Genomic DNA, 11,020 nt, shown 5'->3' with positions numbered 1-11,020 from the left:
GGGCTCTACACTGACAGCGTGGAGCCTGCTTAGGATTCTCTATATTTCTCTCTTTCCCTCTCTCTCTGCCCCTCTCCCACGCTCTCTCACTCCATCAAAAATAAATGAACATTTAAAAAAAATAACTGACCTTCTGGAACTTTGCTTCCCATTTCTGCACATGCTCTTCATTTATTCAATTAAAAAATATGTGTGTGTGTGTGTGTGTGTGTGTGTGTGTGTGTGTGTGTGTGTTTGCAGTTCTAGGGTATAATGTTAGGGAAGAAAAATATAACTGTGTTCAATATGCCTTTCTGTCCAATGCTACAGTATAATATCAAGTTATTTACACTTGCTACTATGCCATATATATACAAACACACACATACACACACATTTTTCATTCATACTCAGAGATGGCACTATTGATTCTAATATACGTGTTAAGAAAATTTAACATGTGGCTGGTAGTACTTTAAGTAAATCAATTAAACATGTGTTGAGTACTTACTACTATGTGTCTAGAACCAAACTGGGAGCTACAGATATAAAGATAAATAGGACACACTTGTTTTCCTCTCAAAAAGCTCACCATCTGGTTAAGATGCCAGTCTGATAAAAATATAGAGTATATCTCTATATAGATATATAATATTATGAGTACTAGAATAGGAGCATATTTGGGAAGTTTGTCTGAGGATAAGCAAAGATAAAATAAATAAAATGACCTATGCCTTTGAAGGATCAAGATTTTATTTTTGTCATTGTTTTTTTGGTTTGCACTCATTGTCAGTTTTCCTCGGTGTTCTTCACTGGAGATCAGGGCCTGTCTTACTGGGAGGACAGTGGTGCTTTGGTTAAGGCTTCACAGTTTGAGTCACTTGGCTTCCTATGGTCATGGTTTTCTGAGCACACAACCCTTTCTGTTGGTTTTTAATTTTTTATACAACCTGACATTGACTCTGCCTCTTTGTCTTTTGAGCTGTATGAAATCGTTCCTTCAAATATGTCACTGTATCTTAACCAAGTATCAGACTGAACTACTTGTTGCCATTGTTTTGCTGGAGACAAATCTAGGTGGCAGGTGCATTTCCTCAACACCTTTATTGTATTATTTTCTGCCTGGGGTCACAATATTTGATTTTAGAAATCATCTTGTTACTGCTTTTCTTCATATACACCTGGCCCAAAATAGCTTGAATAGAGTCCCAATTATATAGAACTAGAATGGGTTTTCCTCAGCCAGATCTTAGAGGATCATGCTTGCGTTTTCTCATGTGTGGCATAGACATTTCATGCTTCTGTTTTTAAGAAGAAAAATACATATTAAAAGATGATTAAAATTTCATTATATGGAAGTATTAAGTTGCAGTTTCCTTTTTTACCTATTAGAGAATTTGGGATATTAACTAGCTGGTAGCTTTCAGAAAAGTGGAAATCATTCTGTATAACATTGTTTTAGGTTGATATGTTTTCCTGACATTTCACATATCTTTATAAAAGTTTTATTTGATATTCCACAATACTTCTGAGATTATTTTCTGCATATTTTTGCATAAATATTTAATATTCCTCTCTTTTCCTATTATCTCACTGCATTTAATTTGTTATAAATGTGATCAAGGTAATAAAAATTATTTAATTAATATAAGGTAGTAATAAAAATTGAGAGGTGGTTGAAATAGTGTGAATTGAAATATTTATCCAGATATTTTATTCCAGATCGAGCCTCTGCCCCAGTATACCAGAGAGTATATTTTTCATTATATAGCTAACTGAAATGTATACCTGGTTAATTATCAGAGTTGGTTTAGTCAGCATTGAACAAGAAGCACAGAATCTTTAAAGGAAACAAGTGTTAAATGCTTTGGAGAAAAAAAATTCACCATATTTAAAACAGAATTTTGTTATATCCTAATGGGAAAGTCTTTTTTTTTTTTTAAGTTTGATTTTACTTTTAAAATATTAGGTGCTCTAATAATATATAATTAAGATTAATAGTCTTCTCATTTCAAAAGTAGAGGAATTAAAGTTCTTTTATAAATGTACCTCTCATTTGAAACCACAGTCATTCGGAGAATTTATATAATATCAGCTTTCTCAATTAACGAAGAATTTGGGAAATCAATTCAAATACGAAAATATAAATATCCAACTCTACTGGGTTTTCAGAGTTAAGAGATAGTGGCAGAAAAGAGTTGCTGTTAAGAAAACATTCCTGAGTAAGTAGATTGTCCACATTTTTCCATGTTAAGCTATCCCATTTATTCATTGGATTTTATATGACTTCCTTTCCCCTATCCAACCAGGTTTTATTCTCTAATAGCTCATAAGGAAAGTTAGAAAGAAAAGCATACTTTTTCATACTATGTATTCTAACAAGATCTTAAAGGCTAAAGAAATAAATGTTGGGTGCTGGTTTAATTAATCAGTATTTGCAAGTATACTTATTCACCTGTTTATTTTGGTTCTCCAACAGTTTATTTGGCTCTCCTCTACAGTGAAGGATTTTAATTTTGTGATTTATGACACCTACTATCTTTTAATAAAACAGGCGAATTTAGTAAATGAACTAAATTAATGTATGGAATCTACACATGTCAAACACTTTGACTCCATGTAATTACAACCTCAAATAGCATTAGTTAAGTTCTACCAACTGACACTGACTGAAACTATCACAGATTTACAATGTGTCATTTTCCCCCCTGGAGGTTCTTAATTCAGAGAAGGACACATGTTGAGATTCAAACTGAATGGGGCCAGTTCTCCATTAAATGGTTTCCACTTGATTCTGTGGTCATGGAACAAAATTTGTGAGTGAAAGATCTCACATGGTTGGACAACAGGAATCAATTTAAATAGAAGGATGTGAAGGGTCGGTTAGCTGAGAATTTATATTATGATAGCATATGGTAGAGTTTGTCCCATATTAAAGGATTTCTGTGTGATATTTCAGTTTTAAGTAAACACACATTAGAGGTGCTCAAAAGTTGCTGAATTAATGACTTAAGGTGTATATTGTAATCAAAGCTTAATTGTTAATGATAATAGAAGGGAAGGGATATAGTACAAGAGTGGAGCTGTCAAGTAACGTAACTACCAGTTTTCATATGTGTAATGCATTTTATTCCCCCACTTGGTACATCTGCCATTCCCAGTACTTTCACCACCTTAGTTTGTATATTAAAGCCACATGGAAGAGACTAATTTTCATCCACAGCTGGGGAAGTGCCTGGTTAGCCATTATGGCCTTCATACCAGTACTGACCCATGTTCTATTTTATGAAGCTATCACTGTCTCTTGTCAGGCTGATTCAAAGCATTAGCTGAAATCGCTCTTGCTCCTCTGTATATCTTGGTTTTAAGTTATAAATTGTCTTGTACCATCCTTGAAGATGAAGAATGAGTAACAAGTTTTTATTTCATTCCTCATGTGCACTTAGGGCCACCCAATCCTACTTAGCTGTATCTAACCACTAACTTCTTGCCTTCAATTTCCATAACATTTACAACGTGTAACACATAATTTTGTGCTGACATAAATGAGCATTTTCCATCATTTACTATAGGCAAGGCACTGCGACTTACATATGAAGTACATAACATTTGTAAATCTTTATAAAAACCCACTAGACACCTACTGTTATTTTCAGTTATCAAAGATGACAAGTAGTTTGTTAGTAAATAGCAAAGCCAGGCTTTATCTTTCATTCAGCAAATAGTTAATAAACACTATGTACAAAACACTGCTTGGTACTAACGAAAATTATGGGCTACTAGATACTAGTTATGTACTTGTTTAATGTTTTATTGTCTGTTTCACACATTGAAATGGAAAAGCGCTTACTGTAGGAATTGTGTCTTCTTTTTTTTATCCACTAAATATTCAGCAGCTAGAACCATGCTTGGTTTGATGAGTAGTGCCCATCAAACATTTACTGAATGAACGAATGAGTGAATGAAACATGGTCTCTTGGAGTGATGATATATGGATCAGAGGTACAGAAAGAGATATCATCTGCAGAAAGAATTCCTTGTCTAGCAATACAAGCCCAATCTAAAAAGGGGAACTAATAATTACTTCACAATCTCCTTTTATGCTCATTATATAATTTCACCACAGTTTTTTTTAAAGTATTAGATTAAATTAAAATTCCTTCAAAATTTTCCAAAATGCTAGAGGCGGAGTACAAAAATCAAACAACGAAAGGGTTTCACAACTCCCTAACAGTTGGGAATTACTGTAGGATGATCTGTAAAAAGATTTTACTTCATGTAAAGAAATCACACAGGAGTGGGTCTCCAGGGAAGAAGGCAGGTGCAGGTTGGCTAAAATTATGGAGTTTTTGTTACTCATGTGGATTCATGTAATGTTACATTCTTCAAGATAATGACACATTGAGATGTCTTTGAATTGAAAAATAAAATGTCAAAAACAAAAGTTGCCAAGAAATTCAGACTGAGACATTTTATGATGTGAAAATAGCCTTTGCAAAATCCCTGGATACTCATATCCTGAGAGGTCTTTACTTGCAAAGTTGACAGACTGTTGATGCTTTCCACCAGTACAAACCCATTCTCAAGATTGAACTCTTCCTGAAATACAGTTTTAAAAGCTGAACACATGTAGCTAAATATAAATTGTGCATAGCATCAGTTATGTGAAGGATGTGAGTAATCTAAACTGCTAGGATCTTTCCACATAAAAACAAAACAAGTATTAAGGAGGGATTAATAGGTATGAAATCATAAAAGTTACTAGTAGGCACACTGAAAAACAGAAAGTTACCAAGCTGAAATGTTTATGCCTGAAATTTCAAAAATATTTACACAAAGCATTCTATATGAGTGAATTTGTATAAATATTTCAATTACCATGGAGAAATATTTATGTTAACTTTATACATTATAGAGACAGTGATAATTGATATGAAAAGCACCCTATAATCAATGCCTTCCACTACTTGTCCATTTTTTTGTGTGTAATGGGGCTAAGAATACTGAATCTCCCTGAGAGAAGGGAGTTGTTCCAGAATTACTTCTGAGATTCTTTCTAGACAATGTGATCTATCAATTGCTATAGTACGTACACCTCATGTTCTCTGAAAATGTTCATCACTTTCTATCACATGTTTCAGTTTCAACTCCTATCTCTATTTTAAGGTTTTAATCCCCTAGAAGTCAGATTTATATTTCTTGGGTGCAGAACAAAGTAAGGACTTAATAAATAATTTCTGAATGAATTAATGAGATGTATCAATCTCTACTGGTCTTCCTGAACCTAGGGTCAATTCCACAACACGTGTTTCATTGTCAATTTTTACATATTCTAAGATAGATGATTGTCTGTCATATGCATTTGTTTCTGATTGATAAAGCCTAAGTTAACAAATAGTATGGTGATGGTATGAATGCATTATAGTATATAGGATGATTTTTTTTAAGTGGGTTCAGATTGTAACCATAGTACAAGAGCCTAAGTATCCACAATTGTAGGCAGAGATGAAAAGGTTTCTCAGGGAGAGAGTGAAGGTAAAATGAGGTTCATAGGCAGGCATAAGAGGCAGTAATCTGGATGATACAATTTGAGGCAGACACTTTCAGCCTCCCAGATACTTCTCATTTAATATTTGATGATACTATCACTTAGATGTTTAAAATTTTCTCAGTTATAGCAATTATTTTCTTTATGTTCATATGTACAAACTGGGAGGTCGTTAGAGACACATTTTTTAATCTTTTTGGAACAGTCCTATAATATTTGTAGTAGATCCTAAGGGACTTACTTGGTTTACTTTCTTTCCTTTGGCATCCATGGGACGAGTTTGAAGAAAGACTCGGAGGCCTATTTTCATCTCCTCCTTTAAAAAATGCACTCTAAGAAGTAAATGAGAATAATGCATTTGAATACTCTCACATTAGACAGAAGAAAGACTCTGGCACAAACCTTCCCCTTGTCTGAAGTCTGTCAGGGTTTATATTAACTCTTAAAAGGGATTAAGGGAATCTAAAAAATCAGTGTAGACATATTGCTTCTGTTGTTCAATTATAATGGGACATGCCAGGAACTAGACTGTGTCAGGAATAGAAAGGCAGGGGCACTGGAGGAATTGGGAGGGCATCAACAGTGGTACCAGGGACCACTGTGATTTCCTAGAGCACATATCTAGTGTTGGGGATGTAAGTGTCAGCAGAGATGGACTCAAAAGAGTACACACAACGGTGTCACAGTCAGCTTGAGATGGGTGCAGGTCTGTAGTCATAGAGGCTTGGAGTTGGGTTGGATGTAGAAGAGCAGCAGGACCTGAAAATGGGTTGCAGCAAGGTCTCTGGACAGAACTTGGAGAGCCAGGCTTTCCAGGAGGAATCGACAACTGTGAGGTGCCATATTGCATTTTATTTTTCCAAATGAGTTGCCTGTGACTTTTGTGACAAAGGTAGGGTTATTGGGTTTCTTCCCACTGGACTGTATATTCCTAGTGAAAGAAGGGCTATATTCCATTCTATTGGCAAACGATGTATGAAATGCAAAGATGAGGAAGGTGGGTAGGTGCTTGAGACGTAAAGACTGTAGATTCTCCACAAGTAATTTTAGCTTTGAACTTAAGGTTTCTAAATGGTAGCTGCTTTCAAATTTGAATAAATGGAGAGAGGGCTCTCATGTTTGAATTAGTTAAAAGACACACACACAGATACACACACACACACAAGCACATGCACACAGCTCTTTAAGAACACAGATAAAACAATCCAAGATTTGAAAACCTGTATTTCCAGCTAAATAAGAAACTTCCTGAACCAATCCCCTCATTTTTGAGATTAAGCCCAACAAAAATTCTCTTCCTTCTAGCATCAGTGTAACTCTCCTTTTGAAAATTCAGACTTCCTAAAGGAAGGAAGGAAAAGTTGGTTACCCTTCCACTTTCTTTCCTACTTCTCTCCCTACTTCCACTTTCTGGTATGTCCTCTGACCTCTCAAGCACACACAGCTCTTTTGCTTTGCCCTGGAGAGACATCCTTCCTCTCTGAAAGTGGTCAGAGTTCTCCTGCCCCTGTCCTCTGCCCTTGTCCTACATGGTCCTCTCTTCAGTACCAGAATGGAAAGTGTCATTCTTCCGCCATGATGAACAATTTTCTTTTTTTTTTTTTCATGATGAACAATTTTCTAATACTTCTGACCACTTAAAGCCTTGGCCATTTTACATAACGATTATAAGTTATAAGCCACTGGCCACTACTCTGGAGGTCAGCACAGGAACTGACCAGGAAAGGAATATGGATTCTCCAGTGTACCTGGTCACCAAAATAGCTCTCAAAGGCTAACTGGTCCTTAAAGACTGTCACAAATACACGTCAAGACAACACACTGGTACTGAAGACCCAAGAATGGAGTGGATTACCTACTATCAATAGAGTTTTGGATTTTTAATATCTCTAGCATTGGGTTTTGGTTAATGACATAGCTGTTAATGCTATATGAGATTTTATCCTAGGGTTGCCCTTTTACGTTAAAAATATAAAAATATAACTTCATATTAAGTCATATCAAGAAACTGATACTCAATGGTACAAAAGTAATTATTTCATGACTCAAGGACAGTAAACTAGCACCTCTTTGGTAGTGACTCTACTCTGTCCTTACAACTTCTCATTTAGTGTAGTTTGTCTGCTAAGGAAACATTCTTGTACCTCAAACTGCCCCCAGACTCTCATTCCCAGTGCTCCCAATTTATCCTTTTTCCTAAGAAAAATTTAGGAGTCTGTGTTACACATTAGCAAATCAGCAGTATTTTAAAATGATTTACAGAGAGCTTAAGAGAAAACTCACTTTTCAAATTCCATGGCTGGAAACTCCCTTGAGCTTTAATTTAAAGTCCTCACTTCCTGAAATCTCATTGACAGAAAACATCCAGTACTTCAGTTATAAATGTTTTTTTTTGGAAGTGACTTTTAATAGGCCCACATTTTGCTGCTAATCAATCAACTATTTGCATAGAGACAATAGCATAGACACTTTTTCTTTTCTCAAGGACACATATTCTGGTTGATAACAACGTACAGATCTGTGACAATGGTGAGTCTAACAAGAAGTTCATGTGCTGCTTTACACAGATAGTATCTGTTGCTTTGACATGCAACAGTGAGCGCAACATAAATAACTCCTCTACAGTCATACTTGAATTTGCCAGGAAAGATTCTTGGGGTGAATTTAACATTATAAAAACATTTGTATTGTACAACTAATGGTAGACACTGGTAATTTTTGCTGGCAGTGAACTGGTAAAGCTGCTGAAACCTTTGTAAATATCATCTGGTACTTAAACAATGCACACATGGATTTTATTTATGATGCTTTTCAATAACCCTGAACTTAGGGATCAGTTGGTTGTAGTGTAAAAAGCAGTAGTAGACCACCCAGGATGAAGTAAAAAATAAATCTTAGAAATATATGGCACGTACACATGAATGCATTGTTAATGGTGGTCGTGTTTTTAAGCATTGGCTCTACACATTATTAGGATTTAATGGCACCGAAATATTGCAAGGAAATAGCATTTGATGACTGTTTTTGCTAAATTGCAGGTTTAATTTAAAAAAAGTCTTTCTGTTGGTAATCTGAGTTGTTCTACTTATACGACATATTTAAATGACCACATTCTCTTCATAGAATTGAAATACTATAAAATTACTGGAAAACAAATGGCTGAGAAACTCAAGCAGTCAATCTCATACTCCTGCCACACTTCAGGAAGCCTACTATTGGAATATTCCAGGAAAATTAGTATTTTCATTGTCCTAGGAAACTTAGAGGAAACGGGATGATGATGATAATACCTAAAAAGTATACTCTGTCATTGCACTGCACTCCCTCTATTAAGAATGTTATTTAAAAACTAGATAAAACTACTTATACAGTTGATATTTTCCATATTCTTTTTTATCCAAGAACAAACACAGGAAGCACCACTTTTTAAAATCTGAATAATAGAAGTATCTTCTAAGTGAAATTCTTCCTCCTTCAATCCAGCCAGTATCACTTTGGGTAAGTTACTTAAAACTCTACTTTCAATCAAATATGTAATAGTTGGTCTTCATCAATGGGCTAAGTAATTTTTATCTGATATTCCAGGGCCCACGTGTCTTAGTGTCTCATCTCCACCCCTCGTGCCAAAAGACCCTGGAAATAAGTAAGCCTTCTTAGGATTTGGACAGGAGAAAGCCTATGGGGATGAGTGAAGTCTTGAGAAATTAGCTATGAAATACAGTAAGGCTGATCTAAAGTTGTGCCCTTAATGAAAATGAGATCCAATTCTATAGGAATGAGTCATTTAGAGCACTGCTGTGCAGACATTAATGTAGGCCCGAATCATCTAGAGACTGTTCCAATTCCATAAGTCTGTGATAGGTCCTAGGGATCTGTAGTTCTGCTAAGCTCCCAGGTGCTGCTGCTGTCAGCAGTCTACACTTCAACCACATGTTTTGAGTAGCATGGACTTAGTGCACGGTTGGCCAAAATAGAGAAGACAAACAGAGATCAATAGCACACAAAGTTGGGATCCCCAGAAGCATAAAAAGAGGAAGAAGACAGGAACACAAGCATTTGCACTGTTAATAGAAGATGATCACTGTGTTCTTTTACGCCTTGCCTTCCTTTGAAGATCAAAGCCCATCCCAGCCACTATTGTCTCTTTCTTCATATTCTCATAGCATTTGAGGTTCTTCTGCTCCTGTGTTCTCAAAATGTCTAATTTTTAAGCACTCTCTTCCAATCTCTTAATATTATGTTCAATATGTTATGTCATCAGGTGGCCAATAAATGAAAGTTGTGTACAAGTTGAGTTGTGTTGTATTCGGTGAAAGATATTTAAACATAGCAGGACTGATCAGCAGCATTGAGAAACCTAGAGCCTAGAAGACACCCAGAGAGCTGACTTAGACTTAAGCCATAAAAGAAAGTCCAGTTCAATTTCTCTGAAAGTTCTTTTCAGGTCTCCCATGAATATGTATACTGCCCATTGGCTTTGACCTTCCTGCTCTTTTCAGTTTATGGACAGTATAAAATACTTTTGCATAGTTCTTATTCTTTTTCTTCCTTCCAGCTTCTCTGATATTTACAGTAGTCTTTCCTGGGGACCCAGCCCAAATGGTCTCTTAAAATTCCTATGAACGGAATAATTCAACTTCAAAGCTGCATTGTTATTTCATCTCTTTATGCTGCTTTTTATCAATTTCCAAGATAGTTAAAGCTGAAAGACAATACTTCAAACAAAAAGCAATTATTTAAGAAGAATTACCAAATAATTGAAGCCAATCAGTGTTCACACTTTTGGAACTTTTATTCTTTCCTACTAGACCTTGAAGCCCGTCAGATTCTGCTGAGACCTTCGCATTAGTGAACATCTGGATCATGTCATAGTTTGGTCTAATTTTTGCCTAACAGTTTCTTTGAGGATTTGCCTCCCACAACACATATGGTTTATTTCTTATGTTTATCCTTAGCTTGGCAGGGTTTTGAGGTGTCATGTCTCTTTTCATCTCTACTTTTTAAAGGGAGTGATTTTGCATAAATTATTATCTTTCTAGGTGTGAATTATGGTAGTGCTCTTTTTCATGTGTTCTTTACAGACTATGAATACATTCCTGTTCTTACAGTTTCTTCCTCTAAGTTATATGTTATTTCAAGAAATTCACTGTCTTTCTACACTATTTTTAATTTTGATCCTATTTTGGAAAGTTCTTCATCAACACTTGCAATTGCTTAGACTATATCTTGAGATTTTGCATATATAGAAGCACACTTAATGTAATATACTTTGTTTATTTGAGACTATATGAAAAGAAATATTTTGTTTTCTAGAAGACTGTTTATGAAATAACATAGAAATGTCTCATTTTCTTTTTTTACATTTTTTTAATGTTTATTTATTTTAAGAGAGAGAGACAGAGCGCAAGTGGGGCAGGGGCAGAGAGAGAGAGGGAGACATAGAATCTGAAGCAGGCTCTAGGCTCTGAGCTGCCAGCACGGAGCCTGACACAG

This window comes from Neofelis nebulosa, chromosome 4 (assembly GCF_028018385.1).
Source record: "Neofelis nebulosa isolate mNeoNeb1 chromosome 4, mNeoNeb1.pri, whole genome shotgun sequence".
In the NCBI taxonomy this organism is placed as follows: domain Eukaryota; kingdom Metazoa; phylum Chordata; class Mammalia; order Carnivora; family Felidae; genus Neofelis; species Neofelis nebulosa.
The sequence above is the reverse complement of the archived record's forward strand: the minus strand, read 5'-3'. Positions refer to the sequence as shown.